This window comes from Neopsephotus bourkii, unplaced genomic scaffold (assembly GCF_033783945.1).
Source record: "Neopsephotus bourkii isolate Nb327-2 ecotype Australia unplaced genomic scaffold, CSIRO-AGI_Nbou_v1 NB_463, whole genome shotgun sequence".
In the NCBI taxonomy this organism is placed as follows: Eukaryota; Metazoa; Chordata; class Aves; order Psittaciformes; family Psittacidae; genus Neopsephotus; species Neopsephotus bourkii.
The window spans coordinates 244,163-265,403 of NW_026900965.1; the positions used below are offsets into that span (position 1 = coordinate 244,163).

Below are 21,241 nucleotides of genomic sequence, written 5' to 3' on the forward strand. Positions count from 1 at the left end.
TCTTGTAGAGGCATATCCTAATTCTTTTATTTCTCTGGATATACATTTATATACTTAAACTACTTTGCAGATCACAGACCACAGGGAAAGCTGTTCTAAACTACCTACACCTAAACTATGGCATTAGCTTATGATCACATCAGACCAGTTTCTGCAACCAGACAATCTTCACACAAGTTTTCTTATATTCCGCATTTTGGGTGATCCAGTGGATTTACAAGATAGGGGATTTTTAGGCCTGGGAAGCATTGTCTATGCAGTTTGTTCAGTTTGTTCGATGTTTTGTCACTTAAAAAATATTGGGACTTTCAGGTAAAGCTGTAAGCAGCATAATAAAATCATGTCAGTAACCAATGAGCCTTCTAGTTTGGCACATGGGCAATTATTTCCATTGACAGAAAAACACAGGAATTCATAAATCTATATTCTTGTAATTTCTTCATTCACTTTCTTCTTCACACTCTCCTTTTTCAGGCTTGCATCCCTAGTAGCCAGTTATGGACCAAGGTCTCTTAGACCTGCCCACATCACGCTGTGGAAACCAGCATGGATTCTGCAGGCTTTCTTCTCTTTTCATCATTATTCTTATATTCTTTATATATAAGGCTACATATATTCATCTTTATTCTTTATATGGAAGCCAAGAGCTTGATCTTCCCAAGTGGGTTTTTTTGTTGTCTTTAATAAACTTCCACATGTGACGGAGCCAAGATGAACTCAGAATTCCCTTGTGACTCATTGTTTGGTTTTGAGTATGAACACAAAATGTTCTTTGATGGTTTTATTAATGGAAATCTTAAATAACCTATCAATTGGGTAGAACCTTATGTTAATACTGCAGTGAAATTTACAAAAATATTTTGCTTTCTCTATCCCCCACACATACTATTTCCAATTATATTCCATTTTCCAAAGGCATCTAGATACCTAATGAACATGAGTCGAATATCTGTTACACCAAATTAAAGGGGACTGTATCACAACCCATTTGAATGGTGTCTCTACAATATGCCTTTGATGCAGGCACTCATAAACAGCCTGAGGGCATAGATTAGCATTTCAGAGAGCAACCTCTGCTGGGCCAAACCACAACTGGTGCTTTCCACTGATAGATTTCTGCTCTAAAGCAGATGATGAGGGGAAATCTTGTGTCAATATTGACTGAGTTCCGTCACAGGAATGCATGAAGAAAAGCGCCAAGAAGAAGAAGAAGAGAAACATGGAAATATGCGCATGGTCACCAATCACCTAATTTTCCATGTTCCTTATCACAGTTTCCAGGAGGATCCGCTCCATGATCTCTAGGCTCAGAGGTGGGACTGACTGGCCTGCAGTTCTCTGGACCTTCCTTTTTTCCTTTTTTAAAAATGGTGGTTGTGTTTCGCCTTTTCCAGTCACTGGGAACTTCTATCAGGAAGATGCTATCTCTATTGGCAAGATGCTCCTTGGACACCTGGTTAAAACAATATCCAAAAGCAGTTCAGAGTTGGGGTTATATTGGTATGATATGAATACTTCTGAAGAATTGTAATTCATAAAATGTTAATTTTATTTTCCCTTCCTTAATTCAGAAGAGCACCAGATATAAGCCTTCGAGGTATGCAAATGTATTCACCTGACTTATGTAAAATCTCTTCTAGTGGCCTACCCTTTTTCCCCAGCAGATAACACTTTTTACGTTGAACGCAACATGCACAGAACATCACTGTGGATAGGGACAGTTCCTGGCTCTCAGGAACACTCAGCACTCCTGAACATTACTTTCCACCTCATGGCAGAACTCCCTAAGACAGACATGGAAGAGAACCTATGACGAATCATGTGATAGCCTAGGCACTAGGGTACAATGTGGTATTAAGGGAGCTGTGGGTAATGAATCTTTGAGTTACATGGCAGGTAGGACTCAAGTATTTTATTTACTGAGCAAGTGTTGTAAACATTCCAGGTTTCAAAAAGGAAGACCGAAATCTCCTTTGATACTTAGAATATGGAGCCATCTGACCCAATTTTGAACACTTGAACAGTATTTTAACTAGAAATCTGTAAATGCAAAATCAACTACATACTCAGTGTAGCTCTTAGTGGAGAGAGACTGACACTTCTGAGAATTTCCATAGCCTTTTCAAGGTGACAATCTTTATACTACAAAACTCACTGCCCGTTCTCTCTTCACTTTCCAGGTGGAGTTTTTAAAAGCTACATTAGGCTAGGTACAAATTTAATAGTGTGTGAATTAATCCTATAGAATCATAGAATAATAGAATCATAGAATGGTTTGGGTTGGAAAGGACCCTAAGATTATTCAGTTCCAACTCCTCTGCCATGGGCAGGGACACCTCACACTAGCTCATGTCACCCAACGCTCTGTGCAACTTGGCTTTAAATACTACTAGGGATAAAGCATTCATTGGTTCTTTGGGCAACCTATTACAGCGCCTCACCACCCTCATGGGGAAGAACTTCTGCCTTACATCTAACCTGAACTCACACTGTTTCAATTTAAACCCATCACCCCTTGTCCTATCACTACAGTCCCTGATGAAGAGTCCCTCTCCAGTACACTTATATGCCCCCTTCAGATATTGAAAGGCTGCTCTCACGTCTCCACGCAGCTTCTCCAGGCTGAACAGCCCCAGCTTTCTTAGCCTGTCTTCATATGGAAGGTGCTCCAGCACCTGATCATCCTCATGGCCTCCTCTGGACTTACTCCAAAATCTCCACATCCTTCTTATGTTGAGGACACCAGAACTGCACACAGTGCTGCATATTCTTATGTGGCATTCACTGGTATAGTGTCTGGTCACCTCCTTGTATCGCCTCAATGTCATTAAGTAGCATCAAAATAGAGGTGCAGTCTGCATGGCAGAAACTGACTTCTGAGGTAATACCTAAGCCCCTGTTATTGTCAATTGAAAGAAAATAAATAGATAATTTCCTTATATTTATATATTTTTCCTTATATTTATATTTATATATAGGGTCCAGTGGAGGCCACAAGGATGATCAGGGGTCTGCAGCACCTCTCTTATGAGGAGAGATTGCAAGAGCCAGAACTGTTTAGCCTAGAGAAGAGAAAACTGAAGGGGATCTCCTTAATGTAGATCAGTAACTCAAAGGCGGGTAACAAAACAGTGGTGCCAGACTCTTTCCAGGTGTCCAGCAACAGGACAGGATGGCCATAAACTAAAGCACAAGAAGTTTCACCTCAATGCAAGGAAGAACTTCTTTCCACTGAGGTTGGCCAGAGCACTGGAACAGGCTGTCCAGGGAAGGTTGTGTAGTCTCTCTCTCTGGAGACATTCAAAACCCACCTAGACATGTTCTTGTGCAACCTGCTCTAGGTGGCCCTGCCTTGGCAAAGGTTCTGACTGGATGATCTCCAGAGGTCCCTTCCAACCCCGGCAATTCTGTGATTCTGTGAACACTGTAAAGTAAGCAAAATAAATCCATTAAGGTAACTGCATTTGTATTATTGCACATCATACTGTCTTGCCTGCCTACTTGCTTTCTTTTTCCTCACTACAGCTGAAATTCAGCTCAGCTGAGTAAGCTGAAACTCAATTTGTATTACATAAACCATTTCTTTCTTTTCTTCTGGATTACACAGTATCACAGTATCACAGTATGTTAGAGATTGGAAGGGACCTCAAAAGATCATCTAGTCCAATCCCCCTGCCGGAGCAGGAACACCTAGATAAGGTTACACAGGAACGTGTCCAGGCGGGTTTTGAATGTCTCCAGAGAAGGAGACTCCACAACCTCCCTGGGCAGCCTGTTCCAGTGTTCTGTCACCCTCACTGAGAAGAAGTTTCTTCTCAAGTTTAAGTGGAACCTCTTGTGTCCCAGTTTGTACCCATTGCCCCTTGCCCTATCATTGTTTGCCACTGAGAAGAGCCTGGCTCCATCCTCATGACACTCCCCCTTTATATATTTATATACACTAATAAGGTCACCCCTCAGTCTCCTCCAAACTATAGAGACCCAGCTCCCTCAGTCTTCCCTCATAAGGGAGATGCTCCACTCCCTTAATCATCTTAGTTGCCCTGCGCTGGACTCTCTCCAGCAGGTCCCTGTCCTTCTTAAACTGAGGGGCCCAGAACTGGACACAATATTCCAGATGAGGTCTCACCAGGGCTGAGTAGAGGGGAAGGAGGACCTCTCTCGACCTACTAACCACCCCCCTTCTGGTTTTACACCTATGGGGTAGATCTGTTTATTCATGATCATTACCTGGACTCTCTTGATTGCAAATGAAGAGAGTGAGAAACATTGCTTGAATGTGGTTCATCCGATCTATTTTGGATGTTTAATATAAACCATGCTCTAGAAGGCTCAGTTCAATACACTACAGAACTGCTATCTTATACAGAAGAACACACAATGCAGACAGTCTAAAATTAATATACTATCCATACTTGTACTGACAATTAAACCCTTAAAATGAAAGCAAAACTCCCACAACAACATTGCAACAACTTCTAAAGAGGAATGCCTACTTCACTGATTTTGGTAAAGGAGGGGTAGAAAAACGGAAAGGACCATCTTTACAATCCTGAAATTAGTACATTTTGCATGTGTAGTTTTAGTCTCCCTGATAACAATTAGGAAATAGGAAGAGCTGTTTAGAAATCTTCTGTAGGTTATGGAATTGTGACTGTCATGTGTGTTCTTCCATTTAACCTGGTTAGAAAAAAATAAAGGAAGAAGTGGTTAGCAAAGCTTCACATCACTAAAGTTTCTAGCAGTGCAATAAGCAGTGGAGAAAAGACAGCACAGGCCGAGGACTGGCAATCACAGTAAGGAAATTCAGCACTTGAATGCAATTAGCAGAGCAAGACATGGCTATAGGGAAGCATCCCTGGGGTCAGGAGGAGGGAGCAACCGGAGAGAGGATTAGCAAAAATAGAAAGAAATAGGTACCACTTGCTACATAAAACTGTACGTATGTATGGCCAAATTAACTCAACCCAGAAATTTCCATATCGCTTTATTTACTATAACGGATATCCACTAACACTTAAGAAATCTGCAATACAAAGTCCATGTAAGTGTCAGTCACCTAGTTTCCCAGCATACTCACTAAACGGAAAAGGCATTTCTACATGCTGACTTAACTGCACATTTTTTACTTTTGAGGCTACAATGAATTATGCCTTAGAAGTGTCTGTTTGTCTCCTTTGATTATAGTACTCTGCAACAACTGACTCTATGACAAGCTCATATGTAAAAATTTAGGACTCAAACCACTTGACAAACATAGGCCTTCAGTGCAATTTGAAACACCCAGGAGCATCTTACCTGACCATAGATTCATAGAATAGTTAGGGTTGGAAAGGACCTCAAGATCATCTAGTTCTAACCCCCTGCCATGACACCTCGCACTAAAGCATGCCAACCAAGGCTCTGTCCAACCTGGCCTTGAACACTGCCAGGGATGAAGCATTCACAGCCTCCCTGGGCAACCCATTCCAGTGCCTCACCACCCTAACAGGAAAGAATTTCCTCCTTATATCCAATCTAAACTTCCCCTTTTTAAGTTTTAACCCATTACCCCTTGTCCTATCACTACAGTCCCTAATGACTAGCACCTCCCCAGCATCCCTATAGGCCCCCTTCAGATACTGGAAGGCTGCTATGAGGTCTCCAAGCAGCTTTCTTGTCTGCAGGCTGAACAGCCCCAACTTTCTCAGCCGATTTTCATATGGGAGGTGCTCCAGTCCCCTGAGCATGCTCGTGCCCTCCTCCGGACTTATTCCAACAGTTCCATGTCCTTTTCATGTTGAGGACACCAGAACTGCACACAATACTCCAAGTGAGGTCTCACAAGAGCAGAGCGGACGGGCAGGATCACCTCCTCCGACCTGCTGGTCATGTTCCTTTTGATGCAGCCCAGGATACGGTTGGTTTCTGGGCTGCAAGCACACACTGAAGTCGGCTCATGGTCATTTTCTCATCAACCAACACCCCCAAGTCCTTCTCCTTGGGCTGCTCTGAATCTCTTCTCTGCCCAGCCTGTAGCTGTACCTGGGATTGCTCCGACCCAGGTACAGGACCTTGCACTTGGCATGGTTAAACTTCATGAGGTTGGCATCAGCCCACCTCACAAGCGTGTCCAGGTCCCTCTGGATGGCATTCCTTCCCTCCAGCATATCAACCGAACCACACAGCTTGGTGTCATCGGCAAACTTGCTGAGGGTGCACTCAATCCCACTGTCCACATCAGTGACAAAGATGCTGAACAAGACTGGTCCCAACACTGATCCCTGGGGGATACCACTCATTACTGGTCTCCAACTGGACATTGAGTCATTGACCACAACTCTCTGCATGCGGCCATCCAGCCAGTTTTTTATCCACCGAGTGGTCCACCTATCAGATTGCTGCCTCTCCAACTTAAGAGACAGGCATGTCCAGTAATGTTCCAGAACAGGTTTCCTGTGGACTTCTATAATATCTGCCAGTCCTAAGCAGGTATCTTGGATACTCTACAGCATTTTAAAAGTCACTGGATATGCCAACAACAAATAAACCACTGGATCACAGGTTTCTGAAGTTAGGTATGGTGAATCTCTGTTCCACTTGCTACTAGGTTTCCTTACTTACCTTGCACAAAATTGTTCCGTTTGGGTCTAAGACAGTTTTCAAGAATTAGTTTGGGAAACCTCACGCTTAATTTCTACCCTTCTGGAGAGCTGTAGTTCAAGTAGGATCCATTTCACCTGAATTTATCCATTCAACAATAGACTTCTTAGCTAAATGACATGATGCTACTACTTGCCTGACAATAAAGATAGCTGTCTTCAGAAACTGATAGAGCCTCAGACAGATGTCTAAAACAAGTGGTCTGATTTGGTTTGGGGCTCTTTTCTCTCCATCAAGACAGAACTGATTAATAATTAAAACAAGGTGTCTAGCAAAGGGTGTATTCCTCCTCCCATTATTTTCAAATGAAGAATCATACTTTGCTATTTAAACTTTATTTTTAAATTTAAATGTTAACCCAATTATACTTTATTGCTTCTACTTATGTAAGACTAACAAAAACAACAGAGAAGTTAACTTCAATTAATTTAAATTGTTCAGTCTGCTACAATACCAAAGGAGATGTTCTTTTTTCTGAATGTACTTGGTAATAAATCCACAGAGGGGTTCCTAGCTCAGAAAGCAATGTAAGATTGCATGCAGTTCAGAACAGCTGAACCTCATTTTTTTGTGGGGATCCTACAGGAAACTATTCAAAGTCCAGCATTGCCCAAAAGGCAGAAAAAGGTATCCCAGTACCTGAAATCATGACAAAGGCATCATATCCAAAACTCTGGATTGCTTCTCATAAAAACTGAGGTATACCAATATTTTCTGTACTGTTAAGTAATTAAAATTGGCAAGAAAAATGCTTACAGATTGCTCAGGAAAAAAATGTAACTTAGAAGAGAATGCATCTGACAGCTCCAGGTGTCTGCAATGTACACACTAATGTCTGAGCTATTTGTTAAGATCTTCATGAAGATGTAAGAGATTAAGAGATTTAAGTACTTCTAGCAATTATCTTATTTTAGATTACTTCTGAAGAATGAACAAAAATAACATCTGAGAGTTGTTTCTACTCATAGATAGTAAGGGTATCTCATCTCCTGATGTTTACCATATGGCTGTTTGCAGAAACAGCACAGAAGCTTTTCTTCATCTTTTGGGAAAATATTTCACTTGTAAAAATATGGATGTTTAAAAAGCAAACAAACCAAACCAACCAACTCCTCCCTGCTCTGAAATGGGTCTTCTTAAAAAAAACAAACAAAAAAAAAAAAAAAAACAGAGGAAAAAAAAAAACTAAAAAACCCCAAAGTAGTTGCACAGATTGCATGTCCAGGTACACAAAGAGCAGGAAAGGATGCGTAACAAGCACATATTTACTATAAATATATCATGCCTGACCAATCTGACACCTTTCTGTCATGAGATGACTGGCTCAGTTTGGGTTCAGGCACAGTAGTGGATGTCATTTAATGAGTTCAGCAATTTTTGACATAGTCTTGTAGCCAAACTGGAAAGATCTAAGCTGGGTGGTCTAAACCATCAAGGCTTTAATGGACAGTGGTCAACAATCTGGGCCTAGCTGGTAGCTGGCAATAAGAGGCATTCTTCATGGGTTGGCACTAATGCTGTTTCACATATTCAGTGACTGGGAGGACATGAGAAAGAATATCCTCATGAGTTTCTAGATGACAGAAATGTGGGGATCAGGGAAGAGGGCCATGCACAGGAACTCCACCAAGTACAAGACAAATGCCAAATTCTGGCCATGGCACAAAAGATGCTTAGGTGTTGACTGGGACTGTCTAAGGACCAGCTAGCAGAAAAGGGTATGGGGCTCCTGGTGGGTGGAAGCTTGATGTAAGACAGCAGTGTGTCCCCGCACTGTAGAGGAGTAACCATCTGTGTTAGCAAGAACTAGCCAGCTGGTCAAAGGAAGACACATTGCCCTCTGCTCAGCACTTGTGAGGCTGCCTATCGAGAAAGGTGTCCCATTTTGGAATCTCTCTATACAATAAAGAGATTGATAAAGAGAAGAGAGTTCAGAAGAGGACCACTAAGATGATCAGAGGAAACATAGGTCAGGATAGTAACATACTGAATCGTGCTTTATAACAATGCAGACTTGTAACTTCACTGTGAAGGAAGATAAGAAGGTCAACCAATGTTGATAATGAAAAGTGCAGGTTGGATAATCAAACTGCAAACTGTCAGGGAGGGCCTTTCCCAGCTAATACTGCTTTCTGCAGCAGATGTAGCTGCTCCTTTCTGTGCTAATGAATGGCAAACCCCATATAGTGACACCAGTAAAGATAACTGGATTGAGATATACAATCAAGGTATTGCATCTATACATACATGTGTGAGAAAACAGGGGAAAACATTTTTTTCTTAAAACAGAGCAGAAAATATAGTTTCAGTTCTCTAGGAAACTGATTCATATTTTGCACACAGAAAAAAATAGGTGATTGTTGATGAAAACATTCCATTTGAATTGAAATATGAAGTAGACATGGCAACATTTTAGCTTAATTAAAAACGAAACCAGACAAACTATAAGGAAAATCCTAGTTTTTCTGTCCTGAAATTCATTGTTTTATTTTCTCGTTTTCACCATGTGTTGCTTTTTTGTAGTGTGCCTCACAAATTATTTGCCCAGTTGTATTTAATAGTCCTACTTACTAAATAACAGAACCAGCTAATTATTTTTAACAAGCTAATTATTTTTTCTTCATCCTGTACTCTTCTTCTTATGTCTTCCTGGTTGACTTACACAGGCTGTGCTATTTCGCTTTCACATGGAAGCTGGTGAAACACTGGGGCTCAGAAACCAGACCTACTTTACTTTGCAGAGGTTCTCCCACCTCACCACTCTTCAGGTGTTCCTCTTTGAGGGAATTCTGCTAATGTTCCTAATCACAATGACAGGGGATTTCTTGTCATCATAGTTGCAATCACTGGCCCTGCCTTACACACCCCTATGTATTATTCTCTCAAAAACCTGGCTTGACTTGAAATTTGCTTTACACTAAACATAGCGCCCAAGATACCTGTTGATTTGTTTGAGAGAAAGGCCATCTCCTTTTCTACCTGTGCCCTACAGCTTTATTTTGTCATATTCTTCATCACTTCTGTGGGTTTCCTCTTGGGTGCTATGGCATATGCCCAACATATGGCTATACGCCATCCCTTGCACTACACCATAATAATGAACAGGAGAATGTGTCTTCATATGGTCATAGCATGCTGGATTGCTGGTATTCCACTTTCTGCAGGACTCACTGGGTGGCTATTTAGCTACCCAAAGGAGACTGGACATTTCGTGATACCACTCCTGTTCTGGATCTGGTCTGTTCAGACACATACTTATTTGAGCTTCTTGTGTTTGTTGCTACTGTTTTAATTGTTTTGATTCCATTTACCTTGATAGCAGCCACTTACATCCAGGTAATCCACACCATTCTCCAAATGCCTTCTGCAGAAGGAAGACACAAAGCTTTTTTCACCTGCATTTCTCACCTGGTGGTAGTGACACTGTTCTACTGCACAACTGGCTTGATACATGTAAAGCCAAAGTCCAGTCTCTTGGCAAACAGCAGGAAACTGGTGGCTCTTTCTTACACAGTAGTAACCCCTATGCTGAACCAAATGATCTACAGCTTACAAAACAAAGAAGCAAAGAATGCTCTGAGGAAGACATCTGGGAGAAGTGAGTTCTTAGAATCACAGAATACTTAGGGTTGGAATGGACCTCAGGATCATCTAGTTCCAACCCCCTACCATGGGCAGGAAAACCTCACACTCGAGATTGCCACGCAAGGCTTCGTCCAACATGCTCTTGAACACTGCCAGGGATGGAGCATTCACAACCTCCCTGGGCAACCTATTCCAGTGCCTCACCAACCTAACAGTAAAGAACTTCCTCCTTATATCCAATCTAAACTTCCCCTGTTTAAGTTTTAACCCGTTACCCCTTGTCCTATCACTACAGTCTCTGACGAAGAGTCCCTCCCCAGCATCCCTATAGGCCCCCTTCAGATACTGGAAGGCTGCTATGAGGTCTCCACGCAGCCTTCTCTTCTCCAGGTTGAACAGCCCCAGCTTTCTCAGCCGATTTTCATATGGGAGGTGCTCCAGTCCCCTGATCATTCTCGTGGCCTCCTCTGGACTTGTTCCAACAGTTCCATGTCCTTTTTATGTTGAGGACACCAGAACTGCACACAATACTCCAAGTGAGGCCTCAAAAGAGCAGAGTAGAAGAGCAGGATCACCTCCTTCGACCTGCTGGTCACGCTCCTTTTGATGCAGCCCAGGATACGGTTGGCTTTTTGGGCTGTGAGCGCACACTGAAGCCGGCTCATGTTCATTTTCTCATCAACCAGCACCCCCAAGTCCTTCTCCGCAGGGTTGCTCTGAATCTCTTCTTTGCCCAACCTGTAGCTGTGCCTTCTTCAGCAAGTTATCTCAGCCTAGATAGTCTCACTGATTTTCTGAAAATTGTTCACACTTGAAAGGTTACAAATCAATGAATTAGTACATTCCTCAAAGTCTGTAACGGGTTTGGATATTTTAGGTTTTGTTGCAAAATGCTGAGAAATGCACATGATCTGTACAATGAACAAATGAATATATTTAACTGTTCAAAATATTACAAACAGTACAGAAATAAGCCATAAAATCTGCACTTTTGACTACAAAATGTTTAAGCCTTTTTCTCTGCTTCACAAGGTTAGCTTTCAAGCATGTCTAAAACAAATCACTGTCGTAAGAACACATGACTTCAGCACACATAAACCTAACCTGCAGCGAAATTCCAGCATCTGTACATGTAGGCATCTATACATAAGTCAACACCTACACATTCATCAAAGTCAATGACAACCTAGTCGTTAAAATCAGCAGCATTTAAGGAGTGAGCAACCAACTTGTTTTGGCTGCTTGAACACAAATAACTAGTGCTCCTGGAAATGTCCTACATCATCTTATTTTGGTTCCAATGCAAAAAGGTTTGAGCTTCCCATAAGTTGGTGTTATAGCTGACAAGCCAAATGTAACAGATAACCCTGGGGACTGCAGGCTGCCAAGAATGTTTCCGGTCAAGGGGCATGCACAGTGGTGTACCCAAAAGACCTCCAGCTGCCATACCAGCAGAGTGTCAGCAAACTGAATACAAGGTCCATGGCCTTCTATCCACTATTTTTCTGGAGAGATAAGCGTGATACATCTCCAGCTGTGTGTGGGTGATTAGGGATCCCACCACAAGATGCCACAGAATCACAAAATGGTTGAGATTGGAAGGGACCACTAGAGATCATCTTGGCCAACACCCCCTGCTAAAGCAAGGTCCATAGAGCCATTTGCACAGGATCATGTCCGTGTGGCTTTCAAATATCTCCAAGGAGATCCCACAGGCTGTCAGAAGTGAGTATTGCTCTTTACAGCTCTTTGCAAACCAATGCCAGGAAGAAGAGCTCAAAACCGAATCTGAGAGATACAATACCAGACTCATTTGTGATGTATGGGAACATGAGTATGACAGAATACAATATTTCAGGATGCTGTAGTGGAGTGATGAAACATGAGACACCTCCAGGAAGACTTGTCTTAAATGAGACTCCCGGAGAAGGAGGATTTCCCTGGGCCATCAGGCTGTGCCATGGGGAAAAGCCACCCACTATCAGTGCGAAGACGCTGCAGGGGGCTGAAGGACTGCTGGTAGGTGGATTCTTGGGCTGGAAACATACCCGAGTATGTTGAGTAGGTGAGTACATACCCATTTTCTGCACCCTTGTCTCTGTGCTGCCTGGACAGCGTGAAGGAAAGAAAAGGAGAGGGTGCTGCAAAAAGCCAAAGACTGGGGGAAAAGAGAAAGCTTAGTAGAACAGAAATCATTTTTTGAGGTGGCTGCATAGGTAAGTAGGTGTCAGCATGTGATGAGTGGCCAGAAACATTTGGGGAGAAGTGAGGTATAGGTATGGAACTGGCAGGGGCTTTGGGAGAGGGAGAGTTGGAGAAGGGAAACTTTTGATGAAAAGAGAAAAAATTGGGGAATTTTCTTACATTTTAAACAGGAAATACAAGTCCTCTCACTTCATCAAATGCTTTTATGTTGTGTGCCCATCTTCTGTCAGTCTTGAAAAGCAAAAATTGCAAATACTTACTATATGTTGACTGAAATCTAAGCTGCCAATCCAGCAAGTGGAAACACAGGGAATGTGGGCAGTTTCCCGTGGGGAAGAGGCAAGGCAAGCACTGCAACTCCAGGGGAAAGGGCTGCAGTAGCAGGAAGGTTTCCCCAGACACCACAGTTGAGCAAAGCGTATGTACACAACTCTTGAGACAGACTTGTCTGGGGGGAAGGGACCTTAAAGCTTATTTAGTCCCAACCCCTGCTATGGGCAGGGACACCGTCCACTAGAGCAGGCTGCTCCAAGCCCCTGTGTCCAACCTGGCCTTGAACACTGCCAGGGATGGGGCAGCCACAGCTTCTCTGGGCACCCTGTGCCAGCGCCTCAGCACCCTCACAGGGAAGAGCTTCTGCCTAAAAATCTCATCTCAATCTCCCCTCTGTCAGGATAAAGCCATTCCCCCTCGTCCTGTCCTTGGAGGCCCTTGGCAAAAGTGCCTCTCTAGCTTCCTTGACAGCCCCTTAAAGTACTGGGAGGTGGGGCTCTGTTCAGCTTTCAGCAGGACTGTTGCCATCACTTCGCACCCAAAACTAAACCAGTCTGATTCTGTGATTCTATGGAAAACATGTTTGCACAGAATGTCAGCAACTGGTCAGCATACAACACATGGACCTGACTGTACAACCCAATAGTGTCACAAATAGGATCAAGAAAAACACGCAAAATACAGCACCATCAGCACCGTTGCCACGTGCTGCACTGGAGGGGAAACTAAGGCTGCTGCTCACGAGCAGCTCAGTGCTTCTCACACCAGCTGCCTCCAGGGAGAGGGTCCCCCATGTACTTTGCATCAATCTTTCCCCCTTTTTTTTTTTTTTTCTCTCCATAATAAACTTTGCCATGGTTTAAGCCCAGGCAGCAACCCAGAACCATGCAGCCACTTGCTCACTCCCCCCGCCCCCCCCCCCTTCCTCCCCCACTCCCGAAGGGATGGGGAGGATAATCAAAAGAATGTAACTCCCACTAAGGTATAACACAAATCACTGCTGCTACCACCAATAATAATAATGATAAGGGAAATAACAAGGGAAGAGAATACAACCGCGCACTACCCATCAACCAATACTCAGCCCGACCAAGCAGCTATCTAGCAGTTCTGGGTAACTGCCCCCAGTTTATATAGTGGGCATGACATGCTGTGGTATGGAATACCTCTTTGGTCAGTTTGGGTCAGGTGTCCTTTCTCTGCTTCCTCCTGGCTTCCCTCCTCCCTGGCAGAGCATGAGACTCAGAAAGTCCTTGGGCAGAGTAAACATCACTGAGCAGCAACTAAAAACATCGGTGCTACCAGTGCTTTTCCCAGGCTGAAAGTCAAAAACACAGCACTGCACCAGCTACTAAGACTGAGAAAAACGACTGTTATTGCTGAACCCAGAACAAATTTTTATTATTGGCTCCAATGTATGCCACCAGCTACATGCACTGCTCCCGGCTCCTTGTGCTACGAACCCTTAGCAACACCATTGGGATGCCCTGTTTGGGTGCTGCCAAATGCAGAAGCCCAAGATGGCCAAGGCTGCAATGGCTCCGTATCTCCAGATTCAGCCAGCAGCAAGGCTGAGCATGTAACACCAGGAGGCACACATACACCCCAAAATGGTAGATGGACAACTAGATAGCTAATACACAGCCCTTTTCATACCCTTATCCCTCTATTTTCCCACATCTGTGGCTCTCCAAACCACCTTTACCCCTTCTTTTCCCCACCTTTGCTTCCTCCCCCTGAACATAGAATCATAGAATAGCTAGGGCTGGAAAAGACCTTAGGATTATCTAGTCCCAACCTCCTGCCATGGACAGGGACACCCCACACTAGATCATGTCACCCAAGGCTCTGTCCAACCTGGCCTTGAACACTGCCAGGGATGGAGCATTTACCACTTCTCTGGGCAACTTGTGCCTGTGCCTCACCCCCCTCACAGGGAAGAGCTTCTGCCTAATGTCTAACCTGAACTTCCCCTGTTTCAGTTTGAACCCATTACCCCTTGTCCTATCACTACAGTCCCTAGTGAAGAGTCCCTCTCCAACATCCTTGTAGGCCTCCTTCAGATACTGGAAATTGCTCTCAGGTCTTCACACAGCTTCCCTTCTGCAGGCTGAACAGCTGCAACTTTCTCAGCCTGTCTTCATATGGGAGGTACTCCAGCCCCTGATCACCCTCGTGTCCTCTCAGGACTTGCTCCAACAGTTCCGTATCCTTATGCTGAGGACACCAGAACAGCTCATAACTCTTGCATAATCCCTAAATCACAGAATCACAGAATCCCAACGGTTGGAAGGGACCTCAAGAGATCATCTGGTCCAACCCCCCTGCAAGAGCAGGGTAACCTAGAGTACATCACACAGGAACTTGTCCAGGCGGGCCTTGAATATCTCCAATGTGGGAGACTCCACAACCCCCCTGGGCAACCTGTTCCAGTGCTCTGGCACTCTCACAGTAAAGAAGTTCTTCCTGATGTTCACATGGAACCTCCTATGCTCCAGTTTACACCCATTGCCCCTTGTCCTATCACTGGATATCACTGAAAAAAGCCTAGCTCCATCATCCTGACACCCACCCGTTACATATTTGTAAACACTGATGAGGTCACCCCTCAGTCTCCTCCAAGCTGAAGAGACCCAGCTCCTTCAGCCTCTCCTCATAAGGGAGGTGTTCCACTCCCTTAATCATCTCTGTGGCTCTGCGCTGGACTCTTTCAAGCAGTTCCCTGTCCTTCTTGAACTGAGGGGCCTAGAACTGGATGCAATATTCCAGATGCGGCCTAACCAAGGCAGAATAGAGGGGGAGGAGAACCTCTCTTGACCTACTAACCACACCCTTTCTAATGCACCCCAGGATGCCATTTGCCTTCTTGGCCACAAGGGCACATTGCTGGCTCATGTTCATCCTCCTATCCACCAGGACCCCCAGGTCCCTTTCCCCTTCACTACTTCCCAGCAGGTCAACCCCCAACCTGTACTGGTATGTGGGGTTGTTCTTCCCCAGATGCAAGACTCTACACTTGCCCTTGTTAAATTTCATCAAATTTCTCCCCGCCCAACTCTCCAGCCTGTCCAGGTCTCTCTGAATGGCAGCACAGCCTTCTGCTGTGTCAGCCACTCCTCCCAGTTTAGTGTCATCAGCAAACTTGCTGAGAGTACACTCGGTTCCCTCATCCAGGTCGTTGATGAAAATATTAAACAGCACTGGTCCCAGCACCGACCCCTGACGGACTCCACTAGTCACAGACCTCCAGCTAGATTCTGCACCACTGACCACAACCCTCTGCCTTCTTCCTTCCAACCAGTTCTTAATCCACCTCACTACCTGATCGTCAAGCCCACACTTCCTTAGCTTATCTATGAGAATGCTGTGGGAGACAGTATCAAATGCCTTACTGAAATCAAGAAAAACCACATCTACTGCTCTACCATCATCCATCCACCTAGTCACTTCCTCATAGAAGGCTGTAAGGTTGGTCAAACATGACTTCTCCCTCATAAAACCATGTTGGCTGTTCTTAACAACCCCCTCATCCTCGATATGCCTAGAAATGGAGTCAAGAATAAGTTGTTCCATCACCTTTCCAGGGACGGAGGTAAGGCTGACCAGTCTATAATTACCCAGGTCCTCCTTCTTGCCCTTCTTATAGACTGGTGTGACATTTGCCATCCTCCAATCCTCAGGCACCTCTCCCGTTTCCCACGACTTACCAAAGATGATGGAGAGTGGCCTAGCAATGACCTCCGCCAGCTCCCTCAGCACCCGTGAGTGCATTTCAGCCGGACCCATCGATTTATAGATGTCCAGATTGCATAGCTGATCCCTAACCCAATCCTCATCTACCAAAGCAAACTCCTCCTTTGTCCTGACTCCTTCTGGGGCAATAGGAATCTGGGGCCCCTGGGGAGAGTCTGCAGGAGTAAAGACAGAGGCAAAGAAGGCATTCAGCACCTCTGCCTTCTTTATATCCTCTGTCTCCAGGGCACCCACCTCGTTCAGCAGTGGGCCTATATTGCCTCTTGTGTTAATTTGCTATGTATTTGAAGAAGCCCTTTCTCTTGTCCTTAACCCGACTAGCAAGATTAAGTTCCAAGGAGGCCTTAGCTGTCCTAATTGCTTCCCTACTTCCTTTAACAACTGTCCTATATTCGTCCCAAGTGGCCAGCCCCTCCTTCCATAATCCACAGATTCTCCTTTTCCACTTGAGTTTGCCCAGCAGCTCCTTGGTTAACCACGCTGGTCTCCCAGCTCCCTTACTCGATTTCCTGACCATTGGGACGCTCAGATCCTGAGCTTGGAAGAAGCGGTCCTTGAATGCTGACCAACTATCTTGAGCCCCTTTACCGCCTAGTACCCTTTCCCATGAGACTTCTCTTAGCAGTTGATTGAAGAGGCCAAAGTTGGCCCTTCAGAAATCTAGAACTGTGGCCTTGCTAGGTATTCTATTCCTCCCACACAGGATCCTAAACTCCACCATCCCATGGTCACTGCAGCCAAGGCTGCCATTGACCACCACCCCTTCAACCAAACCCTCCTTGCTGGTGAGTACTAAATCTAGCAGTGCTCCTCTCCTAGTTGGTTTGTCCACCATTTGCATTAAGAAGTTATCATCAATGCACTGGAGGAACCTCCTAGACTGTGAATGATTGGCTGTGTTGAGTCTTCCTGCAAATATCGGGATAGTTAAAATCCCCCATGAGGACTAAGGCACGTAGTCGCGAGGCTACTTCCAGTTGCCTGTAGAAAGCCTCACCAACTCCTTCATCCTGATCAGGAGATCTATAATAGACCCCCACAACTGTATCACCCATACCAGTCTGTCCCTTAATTCGTACCCACAGACATTCCACTTGCTCCTCATCTGGCCCCGGACAGAACTCAATACAATCTTACTTGCTCTGTCACATAAAGAGCAACTCCACCACCTCGCTTTGCTGACCTATCTTTCCTAAAAAGGACATAGCCATCCATGACCACATTCCAGTCATGTGAGCTGTAAATGCTGTTCCCCTGCATCCCATACTGTGTCACTCACCCCTAGGCAGTCAGCCCCAAAGTCCAAGAGATGATCTGGAGAGCTGCCCCACTTGACTATGAGTGGTGCCACCTCTGGACACATGGACAGCCCAAGGAGCAGCTGGGTCAGACAATCCTTGGCACTGTGGCAGTTCCCTGGGTTCCTTCACCCACCATTCTTCTGCTTCTCTGTGTTCATGGAGATGAGCTTTTAATTACAAAACTTAAGGTTGTCTCATGGCAGGGGGTGGAGGGGTTCCCTGCTTGCCAGCCCTGGTGGATGCTCCGATGGGGAAGCCTGCATCCACCAGCTCCAAATTATGCACCCATTGGAGGATGCCCTGTAAGAGCCACCCCACAGAGACCTTTCCAATAGGAACAGTGTGCCGTCCCCAACACACCACTTATTTCTGATCACTCTGTCTCCTGCCACTGCAGCAATTCCAGGAAACCAGACAGGAAAGACCAGCGTTAGCACCTGTCCCTATCAGCCCTGGGCTCTTTCACCTCTCTGTGCCAGCCCACATCCCATCCTGTTCTAGAGTGCCCCTTGCAACAACCTCAGGAAACCCACAGCCGTCAGCACTGGAATTACCTTGTACCCTGTTAGCCCAGGACACTGAGGCTGAAGTGCCATGGTGGATTTCTCCTGCCACAGGGGGCTGCATTCAGCCAGGCCCCAGCTACTGCAGCTCACTGCAACTCCACAGGAGCATCTTCAGCTCTGCAGGACCTGGAGGAAACAAACATGAGGTTGTGAGAGGGGCCAGACATGGGGATGTGGCTTTAAGAGGCGTTGTCAGGGATGCAGCTGGAGCTCAGGCATGGGAAGCAGCTCTGGGGTATCAGGATGGACTGTTCTCTAGCATGACAGTGACCCTTGAGTATCAGCCTCCTTTCTTGGGCCTCCTTCCCAAAGCCTTATCCCATTGGACTGCATCAAGCAGATAGCTAAAGAGGACAAAGCGTGCTCTCCTGAAGTCCAGCACTGTGATCTTGACTTTTGCCCAGCTACCTCCCCTCTGGACCCTGAACACCATCTCATGGTCACTGCAGCCAAGGCTACATTTGGCCTTCACATCCCTGACGAGCCCTTCCTTGCTGGCAAGTATGAGATCCAGAAAAGCACCTCTCCTCATTAACTGCTGTATCGCTTGGAGAAGGAAGCTGTAATTGATGCTCTCCAGGAACCTCCTGGATTGCTTATGCCCTTCTGTGTTGTACTACCAGCATATATCAAGGTGGTTAAACTCTCCCCATGAGGACCAGGGTCATGCTTCCAGTGAGACTGCTTTCAACTGTCTGTAGGCAGCTTCACTAACTTGTCCCCACAGCACCCCAGGTCTGGCCCAATAGCAGGTAGCACACTTCTCCTGACAAGTCAAGTCATACCCTGCAGCAGGGGCTCATCCACAACTATTGCTTGCTGCTTCCTCCTTTCATGGTTTCAGCTGGTCTGCCCAGACAACTCATCTGAAAGCATACCCACCTCCTCCTCAGCTTTGAAGACAGTGAACCTGTTCCACTGCTGCAAGCCTTCAGGCAGCAGAAGTCACCAGCTTCCAGCCCTTGCCTTCCCTTTAGTTTCAACTTACAATCTGCTACAGACTCTGCCTGACACCCCACTACAGCTGAGGTCTACGGATCTTGAAGCGCAGGGTCTAAGAAGATACCGTCTTTCTGTTGCTCCCTGACATTGCTTACCCTGCTGACTTCCTCCTGTAACTGCTCCACATAGCAATACAAGTCTCAAATACAACCACCACCACACCTCTGCCAGCCTCAGGGGGAGGCCTCAGGCACTCCCACGCACAGCCTGGGACTGGTAGGGTTTCATCCACCATCCAAAACCTGTGCTGAAGCCTCTGCCCTGGCAGTGACAGCTGCTCCAACACCTGCTTGAGAACACACCCTGTGCTCTGCCACCACCACACCTGAGAAGACTTAGGTTGGTCTGAAGCAAGATGAGGCCCCCTTCTTTGCACCCTTGTGTGTCAGCTATCTGCACTCTCAACTCAGCTGCAGCTCAGCCAACTTGCCATTCATCCTATAGTCCACCCATACAGGCACATCTCCTCAGTGAGGCTGCAGGGTCATACCAGACCACACTGAAAAGCATAAGTCAAAGGAAGTTATTCCTGCTGTTCTCACATCATCCACCAAGGCAGCTACTGCACACAGAAAGCAGACATGCTGGGCACAATGAAGAACCCCTTAGATCAAGGTGCTCCAAAGCAACACCAGCTCCAGGGTGCCTCAACTGCTGCAGATACAAAAGCATGCACTAAGCATTTGTACTCAGCTAGGTAGCTGAGAAAGGAGACCAGGACAGCCTGCCAGGAAAACTGGACATCAGGAAAAAAGCAGCAGGCAGTAGAGCTCAGGAGGATGTGGTGGAAGCTTGGATACAGAGGGGTAGCTATACCGTAGGAGGTGTCCCAGGCTGAAGAGGCATAAATAAAAGAAATACAGGTATGGAACTAGTTAAAGAGAGAGGAGGCAGTGAACATTCCGGTAAAAACATGTCTGGTAGGTACTTATTCCCAAAAAGGTCAATATACTGCATTGAGGTTTCAGTCACATCTCAAGTCTGCTCACACCTGTTCTAGGGATAAAAGCATCAACGACTGTTCTCAGGAAAAAAAACCATCCCTTCAGCTGCTCTTTTTCACCAGCAAATTCAACTTACAGCTTCCCAGCAGAGCTTTGGAGGTTGTTTTGGGGGGAGTAGATACATTCTCTTACAACATCAAAGCAGGAGATACCCATACCCTTGTAAAATTCTGATCTCCACAGATGGATGTATTGGATTTACATGGCAAAGCTGGGATGCTGCACGGGTGGCCTTGGCTGAGCAACCAAGGTGGCTTTCTTTACAAAAGTTGCACCTCTGTAAAAACGTATTTAAGAAAGAACAAAATGCTGCCCAGAGTGAGAAAAAGAAATATGGAAGACACAATCCTGCTAACGCTTAAGAGCAGAGCAGGAGTGGCATGATATGCTGCCACCAGATTTCCCTGCAGCCCATGGAAGTGAAACTGTAGGAGATATCCAGAGGGGCCCCTGCCAGAGCAAGAAGGTATTCCTGGAAGGAACTGAAGTTCAGGGAGAGCACACACAGGGGCAAGTCTCTCCTGACTGCCATGTGCTGTGAACACAACCATCTTCCTTAACAACAGCCTCAGGCCTAGTCAGAGAGGGTGGAAAAAAGCAGACTAATCTGCAAGAGAAATCTATAAAGTAGGATTATCTGAGCATCATTAATACTGTGCACAAAAACTTGTGCAAAAGAGTATTGTAGTCTCCAGCATTTTTTTTCCTTTGGTCAGGAAGAAATTTTAGCACAAGTTCAATCAGGTTAGTAAGATCTCCTTGAGTTTAGGTAACACCATCTATCCCTCACAAAAAATGGAGGCTCTTGCTCCTAATTAGCAAAATGGATGTCACTAGCAACTCCTCTGAGCTAACCAAGGCCATAGCAGACAACTCCACTGCCTGCGTATGCAACAGTGATCAGCAACAC

The 21,241-nt window shown here is 45.4% G+C and overlaps 1 long non-coding RNA gene and 1 pseudogene across 2 annotated transcripts in view; both read left to right on the forward strand.

Annotated features, from left to right (window-relative positions):
• The window catches only part of LOC133210459 (uncharacterized), a 103,377-nt gene that overhangs the window by 54,204 nt on the left and 27,932 nt on the right, over positions 1 to 21,241 (forward strand). The gene's annotated exons all lie outside the window — the stretch shown is intronic.
• Positions 8,752 to 10,269, forward strand: LOC133210540 (olfactory receptor 10A7-like; annotated as a pseudogene).